The sequence below is a fragment of the Staurois parvus genome, unplaced genomic scaffold (genome assembly GCF_062004578.1).
Source record: "Staurois parvus isolate SC_StPar_1 unplaced genomic scaffold, SC_StPar_1.0 ptg000277l, whole genome shotgun sequence".
NCBI lineage: Eukaryota > Metazoa > Chordata > Amphibia > Anura > Ranidae > Staurois > Staurois parvus.
Genome location: NW_028318073.1, coordinates 2605568 through 2626823, shown reverse-complemented (window position 1 = coordinate 2626823; position 21256 = coordinate 2605568). Strand labels below are relative to the sequence as shown.

Sequence of the window (21256 nt, the reverse complement as noted above, 5' to 3'; positions counted from 1 at the left end):
CATGCTCAAAGACTGGCCCACCATCTCTTCTACATGTGAATGCAGGGCTGGCACTGCCTTTTTGGCGAAGAAATGACGGCTTGGCACTCTCCACCGTGGCGCGGCACAAGCCATCATTTCTCGGAAAGGTGCTGAGTCCACCACTTGGAAAGGGAGGGACTGCAGCACCAGCAACTTGGACAGGAGGACGTTCAGCTTTTGCACCGTCGGGTGCGTGCTCGCAAACTGTTGTCTCTTGGAAACGGATTCCAAGAAAGACTGCTGACGGAATCCGTGAAGAGGAGTAGAAGGAGAAGGAGCATCTGAACGAGCGGAAGATGGCAACGAGCGACAACTCCCCTCAGCAGAGGTGTTGGAGCCTTGACTGGCTGATAGAGGGCGATTGACGTCGGGTGACGGAGCAAGTAACGGAGCGGGTGATGGAGCGGGGGCTGGGGCAGGCAGAACCGCCGTATCTTTATCACGGTTTTCCCAGGCCACCAAATGGCGACGCTGCATATGCTGCCGCAACGCTGTAGTCCCAACATGGGCCCCCTGACCACGCTTGACTTTCTGGCCACATAGTCGACATACGGCTACGTTTACTTCCTCGGGCGGCTTGACGAAAAATTGCCACACCACCGAGTAGGAAACTTTGCCCCCGATACTCCTCACTGGCTGACTGCTACTTCCTCCGTGCACACCGGCACCACTACTGGCCGTGGTGGTAGGCTGCAGTGGAGCTGGTGCTCTACTCCGTGGCCGTTTGCCTCCACTGACACTGCTGCGACCCTGCTGCCTCCTGGGCAACCCACCGACTGTTTTGCTCGCTGCCAAGCTGCCACCCTCTTCTCCTGATGATGCGGAAGCAATAGCCTGATGACGACAAGGCTGCCAAGTGCGATCAGCCTCATCATCATCAATTAGGGTCTCCGCCTCACTACTAGCCCCCTCGGCTGCATGTGGGTCAGGAGACAGACCTGTCTCTAGACCGACTACCGAGCCACTCTCCTCGCCACTACTTCTTCGCCTGGCTGCTGAAGAGGCGGATGTCTCCCCCCGTTCCTGACCGCCCTCTGTTAGCTCTTCCTCACACAGTACAGTGGGGCTGAGCCCACAGCATGCGATACTTCGCTTGGTGAGGGAACACCAAAGGACAGGGGCAGGTCGAGGACACGTGATTTCAGTGGGCTTGCTCCCGGGCCATGCCAACTAACGGTTGTGTCTGACGTACCCACCGACCGTTGGCTGTAGGTGTCAGAGGTGACCTGGGAAGAGGAAGATGACCGAGCCAACCAATCGATGACGGCAGGGTTGTCGGTGGAGACACGACCGCTGGATGACACCGGGAGCAATGGCCTCTGGCTGCGACTAGTGCTGCCTCGACCCCTTCCTCTGCTGCCACATCTGCTCGCTCCTAAAACATTGCCTCCTCTGCCACTCCTCTGCATGTTGTCTGACATACTCTTTAATTAAACGATTCTGTGTCCCTGAGTAACAATTCTGTGTCCCTGAGTAACAATTCAGTGTCTGTCCCTGAGTAACAATTCTGTGTCCCTCAGTAACAATTCTGTGTCCCTCAGTAACAATTCTGTGTCCCTGAGTAACAATTCTGTGTCCCTCAGTAACAATTCTGTGTCCCTGAGTAACAATTCTGTGTCCCTCAGTAACAATTCTGTGTCCCTCAGTAACAATTCTGTGTCCCTCAGTAACAATTCTGTGTCTGTCCCTGAGTAACAGTTCTGTGTCTGTCCCTGAGTAACAATTCTGTGTCCCTCAGTAACAATTCTGTGTCCCTCAGTAACAATTCTGTGTCCCTGAGTAACAATTCTGTGTCCCTCAGTAACAATTCTGTGTCCCTGAGTAACAATTCTGTGTCCCTCAGTAACAATTCTGTGTCTGTCCCTGAGTAACAATTCTGTGTCCCTCAGTAACAATTCTGTGTCCCTGAGTAACAATTCTGTGTCCCTCAGTAACAATTCTGTGTCCCTGAGTAACAATTCTGTGTCCCTCAGTAACAATTCTGTGTCCCTCAGTAACAATTCTGTGTCCCTGAGTAACAATTCTGTGTCCCTCAGTAACAATTCTGTGTCTGTCCCTGAGTAACAATTCTGTGTCTGTCCCTGAGTAACAATTCTGTGTCCCTCAGTAACAATTCTGTGTCCCTCAGTAACAATTCTGTGTCCCTGAGTAACAATTCTGTGTCCCTCAGTAACAATTCTGTGTCCCTCAGTAACAATTCTGTGTCCCTCAGTAACAATTCTGTGTCTGTCCCTGAGTAACAATTCTGTGTCTGTCCCTGAGTAACAATTCTGTGTCCCTCAGTAACAATTCTGTGTCCCTCAGTAACAATTCTGTGTCCCTGAGTAACAATTCTGTGTCTGTCCCTGAGTAATAATTCTGTGTCCCTCAGTAACAATTCTGTGTCCCTCAGTAACAATTCTGTGTCCCTCAGTAACAATTCTGTGTCTGTCCCTGAGTAACAATTCTGTGTCTGTCCCTGAGTAACAATTCTGTGTCCCTCAGTAACAATTCTGTGTCCCTCAGTAACAATTCTGTGTCCCTCAGTAACAATTCTGTGTCCCTCAGTAACAATTCTGTGTCCCTCAGTAACAATTCTGTGTCTGTCCCTGAGTAACAGTTCTGTGTCTGTCCCTGAGTAACAATTCTGTGTCCCTCAGTAACAATTCTGAGTCCCTGAGTAACAATTCTGTATCCCTCAGTAACAATTCTGTGTCCCTCAGTAACAATTCTGTGTCTGTCCCTGAGTAACAATTCTGTGTCTGTCCCTGAGTAACAATTCTGTGTCCCTCAGTAACAATTCTGTGTCCCTGAGTAACAATTCTGTGTCCCTCAGTAACAATTCTGTGTCCCTGAGTAACAATTCTGTGTCCCTCAGTAACAATTCTGTGTCCCTCAGTAACAATTCTGTGTCTGTCCCTGAGTAACAATTCTGTGTCTGTCCCTGAGTAACAATTCTGTGTCCCTAAGTAACGTTTCTGTGGCCCTAAGTAACGGTTCTGTGTCCCTGAGTAACAATTCTGTGTCTGTCCCTGAGTAACAATTCTGTGTCTGTCCCTGAGTAACAATTCTGTGTCCCTCAGTAACAATTATGTGTCCCTCAGTAACAATTCTGTGTCTGTCCCTGAGTAACAATTCTGTGTCCCTAAGTAACGTTTCTGTGGCCCTAAGTAACGGTTCTGTGTCCCTCAGTAACAATTCTGTGTCCCTCAGTAACAATTCTGTGTCTGTCCCTGAGTAACAATTCTGTGTCCCTCAGTAACAATTATGTGTCCCTCAGTAACAATTCTGTGTCTGTCCCTGAGTAACAATTCTGTGTCCCTAAGTAACGTTTCTGTGGCCCTAAGTAACGGTTCTGTGTCCCTCAGTAACAATTCTGTGTCCCTCAGTAACAATTCTGTGTCTGTCCCTGAGTAACAATTCTGTGTTCCTAAGTAACGTTTCTGTGGCCCTAAGTAACGGTTCTGTGGCCCTAAGTAACGTTTCTGTAGCCCTAAGTAACGTTTCTGTGGCCCTAAGTAACGTTTCTGTGGCCCTAAGTAACGTTTCTGTGGCCCTAAGTAACGGTTCTGTGTCCCTCAGTAACAATTCTGTGTCCCTCAGTAACAATTCTGTGTCTGTCCCTGAGTAACAATTCTGTGTCACTAAGTAACGTTTCTGTGGCTCTAAGTAACGGTTCTGTGTCCCTCAGTAACAATTCTGTGTCACTCAGTAACAATTCTGTGTCTGTCCCTGAGTAACAATTCTGTGTCCCTAAGTAACGTTTCTGTGGCCCTAAGTAACGGTTCTGTGTCCCTCAGTAACAATTCTGTGTCCCTCAGTAACAATTCTGTGTCTGTCCCTGAGTAACAATTCTGTGTCCCTAAGTAACGTTTCTGTGGCCCTAAGTAACGGTTCTGTGGCCCTAAGTAACGGTTCTGTGGCCCTCAGTAACAATTCTGTGTCCCTCAGTAACAATTCTGTGTCTGTCCCTAAGTAACAATTCTGTGACCCTAAGTAACGTTTCTGTGGCCCTAAGTAACGATTCTGTGGCCCTAAGTAACGGTTCTGTGGCCCTCAGTAACAATTCTGTGTCCCTCAGTAACAATTCTGTGTCCCTCAGTAACAATTCTGTGTCTGTCCCTAAGTAACAATTCTGTGGCCCTAAGTAACGTTTCTGTGGCCCTAAGTAACGTTTCTGTGGCCCTAAGTAACGATTCTGTGGCCCTAAGTAACGTTTCTGTGGCCCTAAGTAACGATTCTGTGGCCCTAAGTAACGTTTCTGTGGCCCTAAGTAACGTTTCTGTGGCCCTAAGTAACGAATCTGTGGCCCTAAGTAACGATTCTGTGTCCCTAAGTAACGTTTCTGTGGCCCTAAGTAACATTTCTGTGGCCCTAAGTAACGTTTCTGTGTCCCTAAGTAACGTTTCTGTGTCCCTAACTCTCTCCCTCAATACAGCCAGGTCTGCCTCTGTTGAATGACTGGAGGCAAATGGAGAATTCTAAAATGGCCGCCATTTATAGCTCGACCATTACACAGTGCTGGCTGGCTGGCTGCTGATTATGGGTCAGCGCGCCTTGTCTGCGCGCCTTCCCAGACATCCCCGCTCCGTCGCCGCACATGTCGCCGCCATTTTAGGAAAAATTTCGATTCGCGCATCCGAAGTATGCTAATTTTCGGATTCGTCGCGAATCGAAATTTTCCTAATATTCGAAACGAATTCCACTTCGCCTAGTTCGATTCGCTCATCTCTAGTGACCAGCAAAAAAATGTATGCAACTAAATTACGCAACATATTTGGTGTGACTTTTAACAAGGGAATTATCACAAATTAAATTTACTCCCTGTTCACAATATCCCACCCTATCTTCACCTTGCCCCCCCCCCCTTTATACACTGACTCTCTTTTCCCATTCTCCTTCTTTTTTTTTAACACCATCCCCCCTCTCTGTTCACACTGCACACTGTCATAAATGCCTTTCCCAGCCTATTAGCTGCCTTTATTTATGTATGAACAAGGGCACAGTACTTGGGGCAGGAGGGCACAGTACAGGGTGGGACAGTCAATACAGGACAGGCATTAGAGCACAGTATAGGGCAGGCAATTTCTCCACTGCTCAGTCACTGTCTGTGTCTCTCTGCTGACCCTATCCCAGTGAAACATTCCATCAGGAAACTTGTTATGAATACAGAGTTCTGTGACCTGTAAAGGGCATAGTATCCATAAGTAATTTGTCAGGCTTATCATGACCATCTAAAGAGCAAAAGCATCCAGGACTCCTAATGTGTAGCTCCAGGGGTTCCCATACTTCTCAGTTGAGGGGGGACAGATAACACATGCCCTACATCTTCTTTTCTGTCAATCCTCCGCTCTGCCCAGCTGGTATGTTCTCTTCAGGAAGTGTGAGCTGTGGAACCCTCTTAGTGTGCATTTTGAGGTTTCAAGGAAAAATGCCAAGCTCAGCTCATATGGAACGGCTGGCTGTTGAACTATGCACATGCAATTTGTATTTGCTGGCAGAGCTGTCATTATTACTGACAGCTCCCCTGAAAACTGCTTGCGGGGGCTGAAACTTCAGGGGTCCACCATGTGCCTGGGGCATGCCTGTGCATTAAGACAGCCCTGGGCCAGGGAGGCCGGGCCCTCATGACACCTAAGTCCCCTACATGTGTATGGGCTGTCTCCCCCTGATGGCATCCTGTTAACTCAACTACCTTTATGTTTGCCTGTAAATGGAATCACTCTCTGAAACTACTCCATGTTCAGAAACTTCAGAATCTCTGCTGTTTTGGCCTATTTGGATAGTATTTCCTTCCCCACCATTACTATCTGAAATTGAATATCCTTAATGCCCCTTTCAAGAGAAATTTTAGGCATAATAAAGTCCCTGAAAATCACTACAACACCAGGTGCTCATGGATACCTGACCTCTTACTATAAAAAACTTGCCCCAACATTGGCACCAAAACTTGCTTAATTGGATGAAAGTTTTGAAAGGCAATCACTTCCCCAAGGAAATGTTATTAGCTAATATGTTCTTAATTCCCAAGCCTAACAATGGTACATAGCCAACTTCAAAGATTACTTGGAAGCCAGAATGCACGAAGCCAGATACAGTGGGTATTGAAAAGAATCACCCCCCTTTAACTACTTGCACTCCTGAGGATTTACCCCCCTAATGACCAGGCCTCTTTTTGCTACTCAGTGCTGCACTAATTCAACTGATAATTGCGCGGTCATGCAATGCTGCACCCAAACAAAATTTACTTTCAGCTATAAAAAATATATAGTAAACTCAAAATTAGTTATAAATGTAGGCCAAAATGTATTCTGCTACATGTTTTTGGGAAAAAATCCCAATAAGTGTATATTGATTGCTTTGTGTGAAAGTTATAGCGTCTACAAACTATGGTATAGATCCTGCAATTTACGCCATTTTTTTGCTATACAGCGCTGCGCTAGTTTAACGGACAATTGTGCGGTCATGCAATACGGTACATAAATTAAATTTATGTCCTTTTTTCACACAAATAGAGCCTTCTTTTGGTGGTATTTGATGATCTGTGCACTTTTTATTTTTGGCGCTATAAACAAAAAAATTTTTGAAGAAAAATTTGTTTTTTTAAAAAAACAATATTTTCTCATTTCGGTCATAAAAAATATCCAAAAAAACTAAATTTTCATCATAAATTTAGGCCAAAATGTATTCTGCTACATGTTTTTGGTTAAAAAAAATCCCAGTAAGTATATATTTATTGCTTTGTGTGAAAGTTATAGCATCTACAAACTATGGTATAGATAATGAAATTTACACAGCTTTACTTTCTGACTGCCCATCACATTTCTTGAGGTGCTAAAATACCAGGATAGTACAAACACCCTCAAATGACCCCTTTTTGGAAAGTAGACACCCTAAGCTATCTGCTGAGAGGCATATTGAGTCCATGTAAGATTTATTTTTTTCACACAAGTTTCTGGAAAATTACAAAAACATTTTTTTTACACAAAGTTGTCATTTAAATGATTTATTTCCCGCACAAGCCATGGGTATATGTGGAATTACACCCCAAAATACATTCTGCTACTTCTACCGAGTATGGGGATACCACATGTGTGAGACTTTTTGGGAGCCTAGCCACATACAGGAGCCTGAAATCTAATGACCACTTTGAAAGCCTAAAGGTGCGTAACTTCCTCATTTCACTCAATACCTATCACAGTTTCGAAGGCCCTGGCATGCCAGGATAGCACCAAACCCCCCCCCCCACACTTTAAAAGCCTTTAAAAGCTACCATTTTAGATTTACAGAGTAGGTCTAGTGCTAGAAGTACTCCCCCTGATCTGACGTTCATGGCGATACCTTACCTGTATGATGCAACCGCTGTTTACATACCAGCACAGGGTCAACGCTTGTGCACACAGGTGTGCGTGCATGGGAGGGGCGAGTTTTTTTGATTTGATTTTTTTAATTATTTTTACACTGTAACTTTTTTTTATCACTTTTAATGCTAGCACAGGGAATGCAAATATCCCCTATAACTTCAATTGGCATTGTCATATATTCTTTTTTGAGAAATCTGGGGTCTATCAGACTCTAGATAGCTCCTCTGCCCTTACATTATCTATCAAACCAAATCGGTGTGATCAGATGCTTTCCCAATTTACAAATGGCGCTGTTTATATCCTGCGAAACTGAAGTGATGAATTGCTTCCGAATTCTTAGACTATAGAGATGATTGGCACCACTCTGGTCTCCAATCAGCTCTATGGTCGGCTGGCAGAAACACCGGCTGCATTCTCAGGTTCCCCCGATGGCACGGGACTGCTCGAGAAGACCGTGGAAGGCAGTGGGGGAGGGGGGCATCATATCCCGCTGCTTGTAAAAGCAATCCTACAGCTAATTAGCCACTAGGATTGCTTTTACATGAAAGCCGATCGCTGGCTGAAAAAACTATACCAGGATGATGCCTGCAGCTGTAGGCATCATCCTGGTATAACCATTCAAAGTTCAGTGATGTACCAGTACATCGCTGGTCCTTGTTGCGTGTATATGCTATGTTCTTTTTTTTTTGGTATGCAGCCTGTTGACTGAATGAAAAAAAAAGAAGAAATCTCTGCCAGAAAAAGTGTGTGGTATGCCCACCATTAGAATATACCGCCCTGCATTCACCCACTTCTAATGGTGGGCACACATTAGGTCACACTTTGCCACATGCGCCAGTTCCAAGATTGTACAAATGTCTAACTAGTGGCACGCTTGAATTAAAATTGTCCACGTATAAGTGGTACCCCTTATGGAAAAAGGATGACACCAAGTCCCAAACTATCTTGCCACTGCTCCCCATGTAGTCTGGGCATCCGGGAGGCTCCACGTGACTATCTATTCCCTCTTAAATCTGAAATTTATAAGTATAGCCTGTTGTCCTCTCACAGGTCTTCTACATCTTGACCCCATATCTGGCACGCTTGCAGGGGAGAAATTGTTTGAATGCAAGGCGGCCAGAAAAATTAATCAGAGACTCATCAACGCAGATTTTTTGCTGTGGAGTATAGACATCTGCAAATTTTTGGTTAAGGTGATTTGCGAGGGGCTGAATTTTGTGGAGCCAATCAAATTCAGGGTCAACCTGAGGATGACAGAGTGTATTGTTGTTGAAATTCATAAAACACATTATACTCTCATATCTGGGCCTGGCCATTGCAGCAGAGAACATGAGCATATGATGAATCGGGTCTGCGGACCATTTTACAATACAATTTTTAGTAATGCCCATGTTGAGGGTTAGGCCCAAAAAAAATGTAAATTTGGAAACCGTAATGAGTTTCCATGTGAATGGTCTGGCAAGGTTTGAATTTGGGTTGGCGGTGATAAATTGTTGTGCATATAAATTGCTTTGATCCACAATCAACGCATACAGATATTCCATGAAAAACAGCTCCAAAAATCAAGGAGGTATGTGAAAGCCAAGATGTACTAGACCGCTGGTACTCGTCAGTTCACCAAAAGGTAGAGCGGCACTAGTACTGGCACTCTGCTGCATATGAGAGTCATCAAAATTTACCGGCAAGTGCTAACAGAGATCAGGCCTGATTCTGCGAACACTGCGGTTTTGTGTGCAATCTGTCAAGTGACAGTGACCTACTGACACTACACTTGCTGGGGGGAAAAGGGGGGGTAAGCGTAGGGGCTAAACGCAGGTGCTGGCAGGTGCCGGGGCTGATCCCAATAATGCTGCGTTTTTGGGGACACTATACTAATGTGAACGCTGGTATAGTGCTGATCTGAACAAAGATATTGATCCATTCAGACACTATACTAGCAATGGAGGTTTATTGTGCATGAGCGTGCTCATGGCAATCAAGGGGTTAAATGTGATGACTGTTGTACTGACAGCCAATCTGACACTATCTGGGAGGGGCATGAAAACCACGGGAGCGCAAGTCATGTATATATATATATATATAAATATATATATATGTGATATTGCGCACCCATGCCGCCCTGTAGCAGTATGTCTGCTATAGGGCGGTCAGGAAGTGGTTACAGAAGCAGTTTGTGTTACGTTGATGCGTTACTTTAACTGACAAATGCGCAGTCAGGCAACACTGCACCCAAATTAAATTTACATCCTTTTTTTCCCACAAATTGAACTTTCTTTCGGTGGTATTTGATTGCCTGTGCGTTTTTTATTTTTTGCGCTATAAAAAAAATCTGACAATTTTGAAAGAAAACAACAACAATATTTTGGACTTTTTGCTATAAAACATGTCCAGTAAAAAAATTAAAAAATCAAATTACGTCATAAATTTCGGCCAAAATTTATTCTGTGACATGTCTTTGCTAAAAATAATCCCAATATGAGTAAATTAAGTGGTTTACATGAAAGTTATAGCGTCTACAAATGGTGGGAAAGATACTGGGATTTTTTTTTTAATACTAATAATGGTGGCGATCAGCAACTTATGGCGATGATCAGCAATTTATGACAGTGATCAGCAACTTATGGCGGGACTGCGGGACTGAGGTGGACATTTTGACACTGGGGGAGAACTGACTTAGGGTCACTGACATCCCCAGTAACACCAATACAGTGATCAGTGCATAAAAAAAAACTCTGACACTGTACTAATGGCACTGGGGAGGAAGGGGTTAACTTTTTATAGGCAATAAAAGGGTCAACTGTGTGAGGGGAGTGTTTTACTAGGGGGCGGGGTGTGTACTTCACAGGAACATGCTGATCCCAAGAGATAAACTCCTCTCTCAGGATCAGCGTGTTAGGAGCTGACATGGAGCAGAGCTGCATTGTAAACAATGCAGCTGTGCTCTGTCACTGTTTGCCGGCAATCGCCGGGACCGGGCAGGTAATGACCGACCGGGACCCGGTGATTGACTCTCACTGCCGCGGTCGGCGGGACTGGTACACCTCGTGCGCGCCCCCTACCTGTTTTGCAAAATGACATTTTAAAACGTGATTTTGCCCAGCGGTGCCACCTTGTGGCCGTTCTCCTACAGTGGCTGGACAGCAAGCAGTTAAAATAATCATATTTTGTTGTTTTGCAGCCTGAAAGGAAGACAGATACAGTTTTTGTTTTATATAGCTGTATTTGTTCCGTGCAACTTATAACATCCAAGTGAAAGATATAACACCAACATGTCAGAAAACAATTTGTCAGGGATCCTGTCGCCGTGCAGCCGTGTGACTGATCCCCTGAGTCGCGGCAGTGCAAGTGCGCAGGCGTGGGAGCATGCAGCCACGCATGCGCAGTAGCACGGAAACTCGCGCATGCGCAGTAAGCGTACACGTCACGCCAGGTGGGCTATTTAAACCTGCAGAATAGTAAAATCAATGCCTTCTGGTCTACAACGTTCCTGCACATATTCCTGATCCTGTTACCTGTATTCTTATTTGCCTGACTAAGAAAGAACTCCGCCTGCACCGACCTCGGCTATCCCTGACCATCCGCTTACCTACTCCCTTGTACTTTATCTGCCTGCTAGATACTGACCTAGCTTGTCTGACTCTGCTAGATTTACCTACCTGCACCTGGCTACATCCTGACGGCTGCCATACTTACCTGCCGCTGCACCCACGGTCCTGCACCTGGCCTGCATCCTGGTCAATGCCATACATGCCTGCTACTGCATCCACGCTCTGGTGTCCGGTCCCAATCTGCACCCTGATTGCCGCCATACCCGTCTGCTGCTGCACCTACTTTCCTGCACCCCCACCTGGCCTGCACCCGGATCTCCTGGGTCCCCAGCTACCTGCCGCCAGCTCTAGACCCACACGGCATTCATGCCACTTCTGGCTCTGCGCCCTCTGTTCCCACTATCAGGGGCTCCGAGCGGGAGTTGTAAGAGGATGCCCTCTCTCCACATCAGGCTCCCCAACCAGGTACGTGACACAATTAAAGAATTCAAAAACAAAATCATGGAGTTGGAAAAAGGATCACCCTCCTCTTAAAAATGACTTGTAAACTCAATCAAGTGTAGCTAATCGCCCTCTTAATGCCACACAAAGCCATTTAACTTTCAACTGTGATCAGCTGTAGTCATTTTGATTAACTCATCATGAAAAGAGCTTTCCTGTATCATTTTAGTCCCCGGTAGTGCAACTGAAGCAAACAATCAACTATGAGTGGCAAGGCACTGAGAAAATATCTCCAGGATAAAGTTGTAGACAAGCACAAATCAGGAGATAGATGCCAAAAACATTTCAAAGGCTTTATCAATGCCTAGAAGCACAGTGAAATCTATTATTAAGAAGTGGAAGGTATTTGGTACAACCCAGACCCTCCCTTGATCAGGACATCGCTCCAAACTGGATGAAAGAGCCAAGAGGAAACTGGTCAGAGAGGCTACCAAGAGGCCTACAGCAACTCTGAAGCAGTTGCAGGAATTTATGACAAAGAATAATCATTGTGTACTTGTGACAACAATATCACACATTTTCCACAAATATGGTTTGTATGGGAGGAATGGTTTGTATTGCAAGAAAAAAGCCACTCCTTAAGAAAGGCAAATGCAGTCACGACTGAGCTTTACCAAAACACATCTTGAAGATTCTGAGGCCATATGAAAGGTGTTACAGTCAGATGAGGCTAAAATTGAATTATTTGGTCTCAACACTAAACGATATGTCTGGCGGAAATCCAATACAGCTCACCATCCAAAAACCATTCCTACAGTAAAGCATGGAGCTGGGGGTGTTTCTCTGCAGCAGGACTAGACCAATTGTCAAGATAGAATGAAAAATGGAGAGGGCAAAATACCGTCAAATTCTTGAGGAAAATCTGCTGCCCTCTGCCAGAAAGTTGTCAATGGGAAGAAGGTTTACCTTCCAACATGACAATGACCCAAAGCACACAGCAAAAATGACCACACAGTGGTTGAAGTAGAAAAGGGTGAATGTCTTTGCATGGCCTGGTCAGAGCCCATTGAAAATCTGTAGAATGACTTGAAGACAACAGTCCACAGTCAACATCAAATGTAAAGGATAAATTCACCTTTCATAACATGTTACGTGTTACCCCCATATTCAAGTGCTGAATATCTAGGAGGGTTGACAGCACCACATATGCATTCTGAAAAAAACAGGTTGACATCACTGTGACACTAACACTAAATTGGTTAACTAGGGAATTTTGCAGTTAGTCTATGTGATAATGAATGCAGAATATAACACAGGAAATACCAATGCAGAATGGAAAATGCAATTCATCAAAGACTTGCTGCAGCTCAGTGATACATTGTTAATCAGCTCAATTATTAATATGTTTAGTAAAAAAACTGAGAGGTTTAACTGAGTAGTGGCTCAGTGGAAGTTGTAGTCTGAAGAAACTACAAGGGACACTTTCAGTGTTGTCAGCGGAAGGAAGACTTAGACTAACAAAACCAACAATCAGATATGTAAATATAACTTTATTAAGGCGGCTATAGATCAGCTATACCTGCCAGTCACAATCAAAACAATTGATGAAATCAGAAACTAAACTGCTTAATTAATTTTCTCAAGGCTTTTAAAGTTAGGCTCAATTGCCAACTGGTTGTACTAGCTATCTGACAAGCAATCAACAAAATAAAATGCTTACCTTGCAACGTTTCTATCACATGAGAGTCAAATTATTATAAGCCCACGCCAACGATTTCAAAAATGTCAATTTTTGCTGTCATTTCGACCCACTTGTTATCTGTAAATTACTAGAATAATTGAATTGCTGCTTTAACAATACAGCTTCAAACTGAAAGTACATATCTACATATTTTACTTCCTGGACAAGTCACGTAAGCTGCTTGTAGAGCCTATAACATTTTCAGAATCATTACAGGGAAGTGTCACACAAACGACTTAACAGGTTGTTGAGCAATGACTTTAAAACAAAAATTCTAGTCAGTGTCAGATTTCACAGAAGTTAGCAGCAGATTACAGCTTCAAAATCTTAACACTTTACTGGTATTAATCTATAATGTGTTCATCATTCATATATAAAAGTATATGTTACCATCACCAATAATAATACATATCAATATGTAAGTTGTGTTTATTTTTATTTCACATTTTCTAAATATATAAAATGCCACCAGCATCAAATGAATATTAATAAAAAAGCAAAGCCAAAATGAGAAACAAATATGTTGAAGCCTGTTGAAGAGAATCAAGACTAGTAAAAAATTAAAATAGTTGATATAGATTGCAAACTTCATCATTAAAAAGGCAAAGGTGATTTAAAGTAACCCATTCACACCACACTACTAGTACAAAATCTCAAAATCTCATGGGTTGTTTTCTGTTTGTATCACATTTTGTGAGAGGCTACATTAAGAGCAGCATAATTCTTCGATTTCTCATAGTATAAACTATTAATCTCCTCTGAATTTCTTAAAGACTTTAACCACTTGACCTCCAGAAGATTTATCCCCCTTCCTGACCAGGCCATGTTTTGTGATATGGCACTGCGTTATTTTAACTGACAACTGCGCAGACATGCAATGTTGTACATAAATTAAATGTATGTAATTTTTTCCCACAAATAGAGCTTTCTTTTGATGGTATTTGATCTCTAGGATGTCCTTGATGCTCAAGTCAAAAATAAGTTTGACTCAAACATCAGGTGTTTGTGTGTTTGAACAATTAGGGAGTTCGGCTGGCTCTTCGCCGCCGTGCCCCGCAATGCACTGTGTTACTGCTGTTCCCACTTTTTTTTTCTTTATTTCTTTATTTATTTTCTGTTGCTGCATCATTATTGTTCCCCCTTCTGTGTAGCAGGTGTTCCGCCTTCTGCGTCAGCAGCGTTTTCTTTTTTTTTTTTTTTGCTTATTTTTATTTAGTTTTTGACTATTTCCACCTTTTGCGTTGCAGGTTTTCCTCCTTTTGCATCAGTAGTGGTTTCCTTTTTTTTTTTAATTTTTTTTAAATGAATTTTATTAAAAAAAATTTTATTGCAACAGCATTGCTGTACCCCTTATTTTTCTTTAAAAAAATCAATAAATAAATAAAACAATTTATAGTGCACCAAGCACAAGAGTATTGCACATAAGCACCAAATTCCCAACCCACATTCCTAAATAAAAAATTACAAAAATCCCCCCCAAAAAATCGCCATCATGTCTGAAAGACCAACAAGGAGCGGCAAATGATCGCAGGCATCTAAAAGAGGGAAAGCAGCCTTTGTGTCCACAGTGAAAAGTGGTGGTCGTGGTGTATCCTGTGCAGGCAGGACACGCTTGTGCTGGCCGTGTTATTGAGCCAAAAAATGCAGAAGAGGTGGTGGAATGGATAACTAAGCCACCCTCATCCTGCTGATCCTCTGTCACACAGGCTTCCACCGCAGCTGCCAAAGCAGCCTAATCCATAGGCTCCTTGTCCACAGCTACTCCTTCCATAGCCCCACCATCATGCATGGAAGAGTCACCTGAATTATTCAATCATAGTGTCAGTTACATGCTGTTGGAGGATGCACAGCAATTTGAATGCTCCGGTGTTGGTTCCCAGGTTGAGGAAGGGAGTGATGTGAGCCTAGAGAGAGGGGGTGCCAATGACGGACAAGAAATTGGTATTCATGTTCCCCCAGTTGCACCATACTGCCAAGTTCACTTCAGTAATGAGGAGGGAGGGGATGATTAGGTCACTGACTGTACTTGAGTGCCTGAGAGAACAAAGGAGGAAAGTGAGGAGGACGCACAACTCCAACGAGGCATGATGCACTCCAGGGGCAGGAGTAAGGACAGCCACCCTATTGCATCGCATGACAGAGCTCCACAGGTGCAGGGTGCTGCTGACTCCCTGCTGACTTCCAAAAGTTCATTGGTGTGGGCTTTTTTCAACACATGTGTAGCAGACCGCAGCATTGCTCTCAGCATGGTATCTGTCTGAAGTGGATCAAGCATAGCCAAAACACCAGCCGCTTGGGCACCACATGCTTGAGAAGACATATGACGACCTGCCATGCAGCCCAATGGCAACAGCACCTGAAAGACCCACATCGTAAAAAAATGCAGAATTCTCCTCCTCATCTGTGATCTCTACCCCTACTATACCTATTCTCAACAGCCTCCACTGAGACGAATGATGGTATAGCAATGGGTGCCACAGGTCCTTGCACCCAATCTGCTAGCATTACACCACCTGTGGATTTTACCAGGCAAACTTTGCTACCCCAGTTGCTGAACCATAAAAAAAATACTGTCCCACCCATCCACATGCTCAACATCTAAATGCTAGCTTGGTCAAATTGTTAGCATTGCAATTGTTGCCTTTACATCTGGTGGACTCCCCCTTCCATGAATTTGTGGAATGTGCTGTACCACAGTGGCAGGTTCACGTAATCCTGCAGGCATGGTCAGGGACATTACATTTCCTTCACGGTGCACTGCGAAGCTCTGCTGGCAGCTGGGAAGGATGCAGGACAGTGTTTAGTGCTGGGGCTTGTTCCACCACCATGACTCCAAAAAGCTGGTGGTTCTGCCACACCTGTCTGTTCCACCCCCTCCTCTTCCTCTATGGCCTATTCTGCTGAATTGTCCTCTGAAACAGCAGTGCTCCCTAAGCATTAAAGGTGCTACACAGCAGTCAGGCTAAAAGATGCTTCAGCTGATCTGTCTATGGGACAGGAGCCACACTGGGGCAGAGATTCTGTCAGCTCTGCAGGGGCAGGCTCAGAGGTGGTTGACGCCATAGAAGCTTGAGCCAGGAATGGTTGTACGCGACAATGGCACCAACCTTCTCTCCGCTCTCTGACGGAGACACTTGACACATGTTCCATGTTTGGCACACATCCTGCATTTAGTGGTGCAGCATTTCTTGAACAGGCATCCAGGCTTACAAGATCTTCTGAGACAAGTCTGTTGCCATTTCCGGTAGTCATACACAGCCAGTGTCTGGCTGGCTGACATTCAATGGGAATTCAACCTGCCCACCAACCACCTCATATGTGATATGCCCACCAGGTGGAACTCAACACTTGCAATGCTGCAGCGGTTGCACACACAGCAGAGGGCCATCAATGAGTACCTGTGTGAGTATGGCAAGGACAGGCTCAGGGAAGCTTGGCTTCTTTTCACCATGCCAGTAAGGATGCATGCACTGTCCTGTCACCATTTGAGGAGGTCACAAGGATGGTGAGCTGCAACAATGCATGCATCAGTGACACTATCCCTCTAGTCTTCCCTCTAGAGCACACGCTGCGTGGAATCATTGGCAGGGCACTTGAGGCAGAACAACGTGAGGAAGAGAATGACTTCCTTTCCACTCAAGGCCCCTTTATGCAGATACAATTCTTGCGGGCTGCAGAACACACAGGAGGAGGAGGAGAATTGTGGTAGCATGGAAGTAGAGGGTAACATATGGCAGTTTTCAAGGGATGTTTTTCAGTTCCCAGAAACCCATTCAGGATGTTGACCAAATCTATAGATTATGAAATATAATATTTCTCTGATATGATTTGGTAAATAAAGAGTTCTTACACAGAAGTAAAAGGTTTAACACAACAACCAAAATTTATTGGTGAATAGGATGGAGGTCTAAACTAACACAATCTATCTAGTTACATAAAAGAAACAGTATTAAGAAAGTTCAAACCTATTACAAAATACAAACAGTGAGACAGAAAAGACATAAGACTAAAATTTAGATACAAGTGCAAGGGATATATTCCATAATTACCATGGAACTGGATGTAAAAGTTCCATTACCTTTCTCTGGTGTTCCAAAAGAGACCCTCTCTCTCTCTCGTGTCCATAGTTATAGGCCTCTGCTCCATTAATATTCATGAAGTATCTCTGATTGGTTGGCCAGTCTATTCTCTGATATGATTGGCTAACTTCCAATCCCCTGTATTTAGCATACACCAACTTCCTTTAATGCAAATCTTGGCACACCCTTTATGGAATTTAAGCATGTCAGTTCATGACCTTTTACTGGGGCACAAAGTATTCATGAATGGTTGGCCACCTTCATTGCATATCTAAATGAGGTATCCATTGAACTGCATATTTGGGAAGCCAACAGGTCTGTCTCATTGTTAGATAAACTAACTGTGGCACCGAACTGTCTGAAAGAGGATTCTCAGAAAAGACATCTGTTATACAGTAAAAATGGTGTAATTAATAGAATATTCCCTTTGGCAACTATGGTATCTATAGAAGAGGAATTTATGGGAAGACCTATTGCACATCCGCACTGATAAAGCTCCAAGTGAAATATATTCATAATACAATATTATTTACAGTATTTAATGAAGATTTTACATAAACTCATTATCTACCATGGCTGGGAGGAGATAGTTCCTGACAGTCTCAGCTTCAGTGACCCAGAGGACTCAGAATTTCATGCCTCCTCAAACTTTCGCTGCATGGGCTCACTGATTCTACAAAGGCTGAGAAAGGACCTGAGGATTTGTGGTATGATTACTGGTTGGCAACCCTTCTTGATCCACGTTATAAGGGTAAAGTTGTAGAGCTCATATTGCCATCGCAGAAGGAGCAGAGGATGAAACATCTTCAAGACGCCTTGAGCAAAAATTGGTGTAACACCTTTGCAGACACTGGGAGGTTACCATTCCCTGGACAACGTGTTTCTGAAGCTTCGTTTGGTCAAAAGAAAAGAGATGGAGAAGGTGGCTGGCTGACCAATGCCCTTAAGCAATTCTTTAGTCCTCAGCACCCAGGACTGTTAGGTTTAAGCACCCATCAGCAGCATCTACACCATATGGTGCAGGATTATATAGGGGCAAAAGCAGACTTGGAGATCTTTCCAACTGAGGATCCACTGGGTTCTTGGGTCTTGAGGATGGATCACTGGCCAGAACTTGCTCAATATGCAAACGAGCTACTGGCCTGTCCTGCATCCAGCGTGCTTTCCTCAGGGACATTCAGTGCTGCTGCAGGACTCCTGATGGATAAAAGAGTGTGCTTGTCCGCAGACTACGTTGACTGGCTGACATTTATCAAAATAAATCAGTCCTTGATCAACAGCAGCTATCAAGCACCTGATGCTGATGTAACTGATTACATTTGTTAGGTATCTGGGATCCCTTGAAGACTGCCTATGTTGCCTATCCTATTTCTGAATCCTGATTATGCTAGCTTCCAACAATGTTTTTGGTTTAGGCACACCCAAGGCCCAATTTGTATGCACCTGCTTGACAGGTGCATGTAATTTTAATTTTTCACAATTGTTTTGTAATTTTTAACAACTTTTAACAGCTGGGCCCATTCCTGCACCCAGCAAGAATAACTGTGAGGGGTTACAGTGTTCAGGTACCACCAACACCGAAAACCCAATTTTTCTGCACCTTTTTGACAAGTGCATCTAATTTCAATTGTTTACAATATTTTTCTAATTTTTAACAATTTTGTAACAGCAAGGCCCATTCCTGTGCCCAGCAAGAGTAACTATGAGGGATTACAGTGTTCAAGCACCACCAACACCCAAGGCTCAAGTTTTCTGCACCGATATGACAGGTGCATGTAATTTAAATTTTTTTAAATTATCAAAAAAATTGTAACCATTTTTAACAGCAGGGCCCATTCCTGCGCTCACCAAGAGTAACTGTGAGGGGTTACAGTGTTCAGGCACCACCAACACCCAAGGCCCAATTTTTCCGTACCTGTGTGACATTTCAGTTTTTAGAGCAGTGCCAATTCCTGCGTTCACCAAGAGTAACTGTAAGGGGTTACAGTAAAGAGGCGCCAACACCCAAGGCCCATTTTTGCAACACACTGTGTGACAGGTGCCAGGGGCGGACTGATCATTTGGAAACTCGGGCACTTCCCGAGGGCCTGGGGTCAGTAGGGGGCCCCATGAGATGCCCCTGGTATCTTTTTCATAGGCTTTTTTGAGTTTGGGCAAGGACACAGGGGCCCCATGATCCCCTATTTCCCGGGGGCCCCATGAGTTGTCAGTCCACCCCTGACAGGTGTATATAATTAAACTTTTTAGAGCAGGGCCCAATCCTGCACTCGTCAAGAATAACTCTGAAGGGCTATGGTGTGAAGGCACCACCAACTGTTTGCCTGCCAAACACCCCACAATGCACTGTGCACTCACAGGGAATAGTCCCCACCCCTCACGATATAGGACAGAGGGGAGAATACTCCCCCCCCAAAAAAAATCTAAAAAAAAATAAAAATAAAACAAAAACTGTGGGCCCCCCAATCCATACCAGGTCTTTTAGGTCTGGTGGGACTTTCAAGGGGAACTCCGCCTCCCAAAAATGGGGGAAAAAATGCATGGGGTTCTCTATAAATCCCTACCAGACCCTTGATCCGAGCACAGACCTGGTAGGTCAGGAAAGGGGGGGGACAAACGAGCACCCCCCCCCTTCAGCTTACCAGGCCACGTGCCCTCGGCATAGGAACAGTGTCCCTTTCCCGGTGGTTGTGTCAGTCTGCTTACAGGGGAGCTTATGAGCATCATGGTACTTCTTTAAATAAGGGGACACCCTGATGCTGCCCCCCCTTGTGAATGAGTAAGGGGTACTTGTACCCCTATCTATTCACTAAGGGGGTAAATTGAGTAAAAAATAAAGAGACCAGTCTTTTGAAAAACTCCTTTATTAAACAAAAAAACACAACAGTTTTTGACAAGTCCTTTATTGAAAAAAAAAGCCCAAAAAATGGTTCCATCATTGTAATCCATTTTCAATCAAGGCGTCCAGCCTTGTCACAATGATGCAGACTCACCAAAATAAAAAAAAAACAAAACACCGACCCCTCTGCACCTGCTGAGCACTTGCTGCATTTGACAGGTCTGACAGTTGCCAGTCAGATGGAAACAATTGGGTCTGAGGAGGTACACTAAGAAGAGACTTTGGGGCTCTCCAAGGAAAGAGACTGTTGTTATCCACATAGTCACTAAGGAATTTGCCATTAGTTCTACAGTTCCTCGGACATCCCATATACCCCTAGACCCCATCTAAGTTCTTAACCCCTTAACAAAATCACAAAAACAAGCTCAAGGACTGTTCTTTGACTCCAGTGTGCAAGGTGGGAAAAATGTGTGTTGCATGGCCATCCAGAGTATAGGAGGACCCAAATAAAATAAAATCAACTGGTCCCTAAGGGGGTAGTGCTACACTTTTTTGCCTTCCTCTGAATCAACTGTGGGTACTGGATAGTGTAAATGGAGGTTTGCTATTTTTGTGTGTGTGTTTTTTTTCTGTTGGTTGAACTGGATTGACTTATATCTTTTTTAAACCAAACTATGTAACTGTGTAACATAAACTTGTCACAATCACAGACCTGAACTATTTAACCACCCCAATACATGTTTCACCTTTTTTATTACCAAGGCCATTTTCGAGTTTTTAGCACTGTGATACTTTGACAATTACTCAGTGGTGCATACTCAGTTGGCGGTATTTAATAGCTAGTGTATTTTCTTGTTTTTTACTATATGAAGGAACATAGACAAAAAAAATGGAAAAATGTTTACATTACTTTGTTGTAGAACATAACAAAAAACACCAGGATATTACAAAAAATTACCCTTGAAATGTTTGGAAAGTAGGTGCCCCACAAATGTTGCCACAATTTTTTTGGAAATGAAGAAACATACTGGCATTGAGAGGATTAAACATTGAGCTTGTTAGGTGGTTGCAAATCTCAGACATGAAATATGAACAAAGCATATTCCTCTATAGTGTGTCCTTGTCTCTATCCAACAGTCCCTTCCCTCCAATCAGGTCTCAGAGCTGTTCTCACTGAGCTCTGCAGTGTGTAAATTCAGCTCTCTGCCCCCATTTTCTGACAGCTCAAACAAAATTTAGGCTCCATG

General features: G+C 44.0%; 1 protein-coding gene across 1 annotated transcript in view; it reads right to left on the bottom strand.

Annotated features, from left to right (window-relative positions):
* Positions 1 to 13211, bottom strand: part of NLRC4 (NLR family CARD domain containing 4) — an 85789-nt gene extending 72578 nt beyond the window's left edge. Inside the window, exon 1 of the mRNA XM_089681778.1 lies at positions 13074 to 13211. The gene's annotated coding sequence lies outside the window, so the exon portion shown is untranslated. The remainder of the gene's footprint in view (positions 1 to 13073) is intronic.
* Positions 13212 to 21256: the final 8045 nt, after the last annotated feature.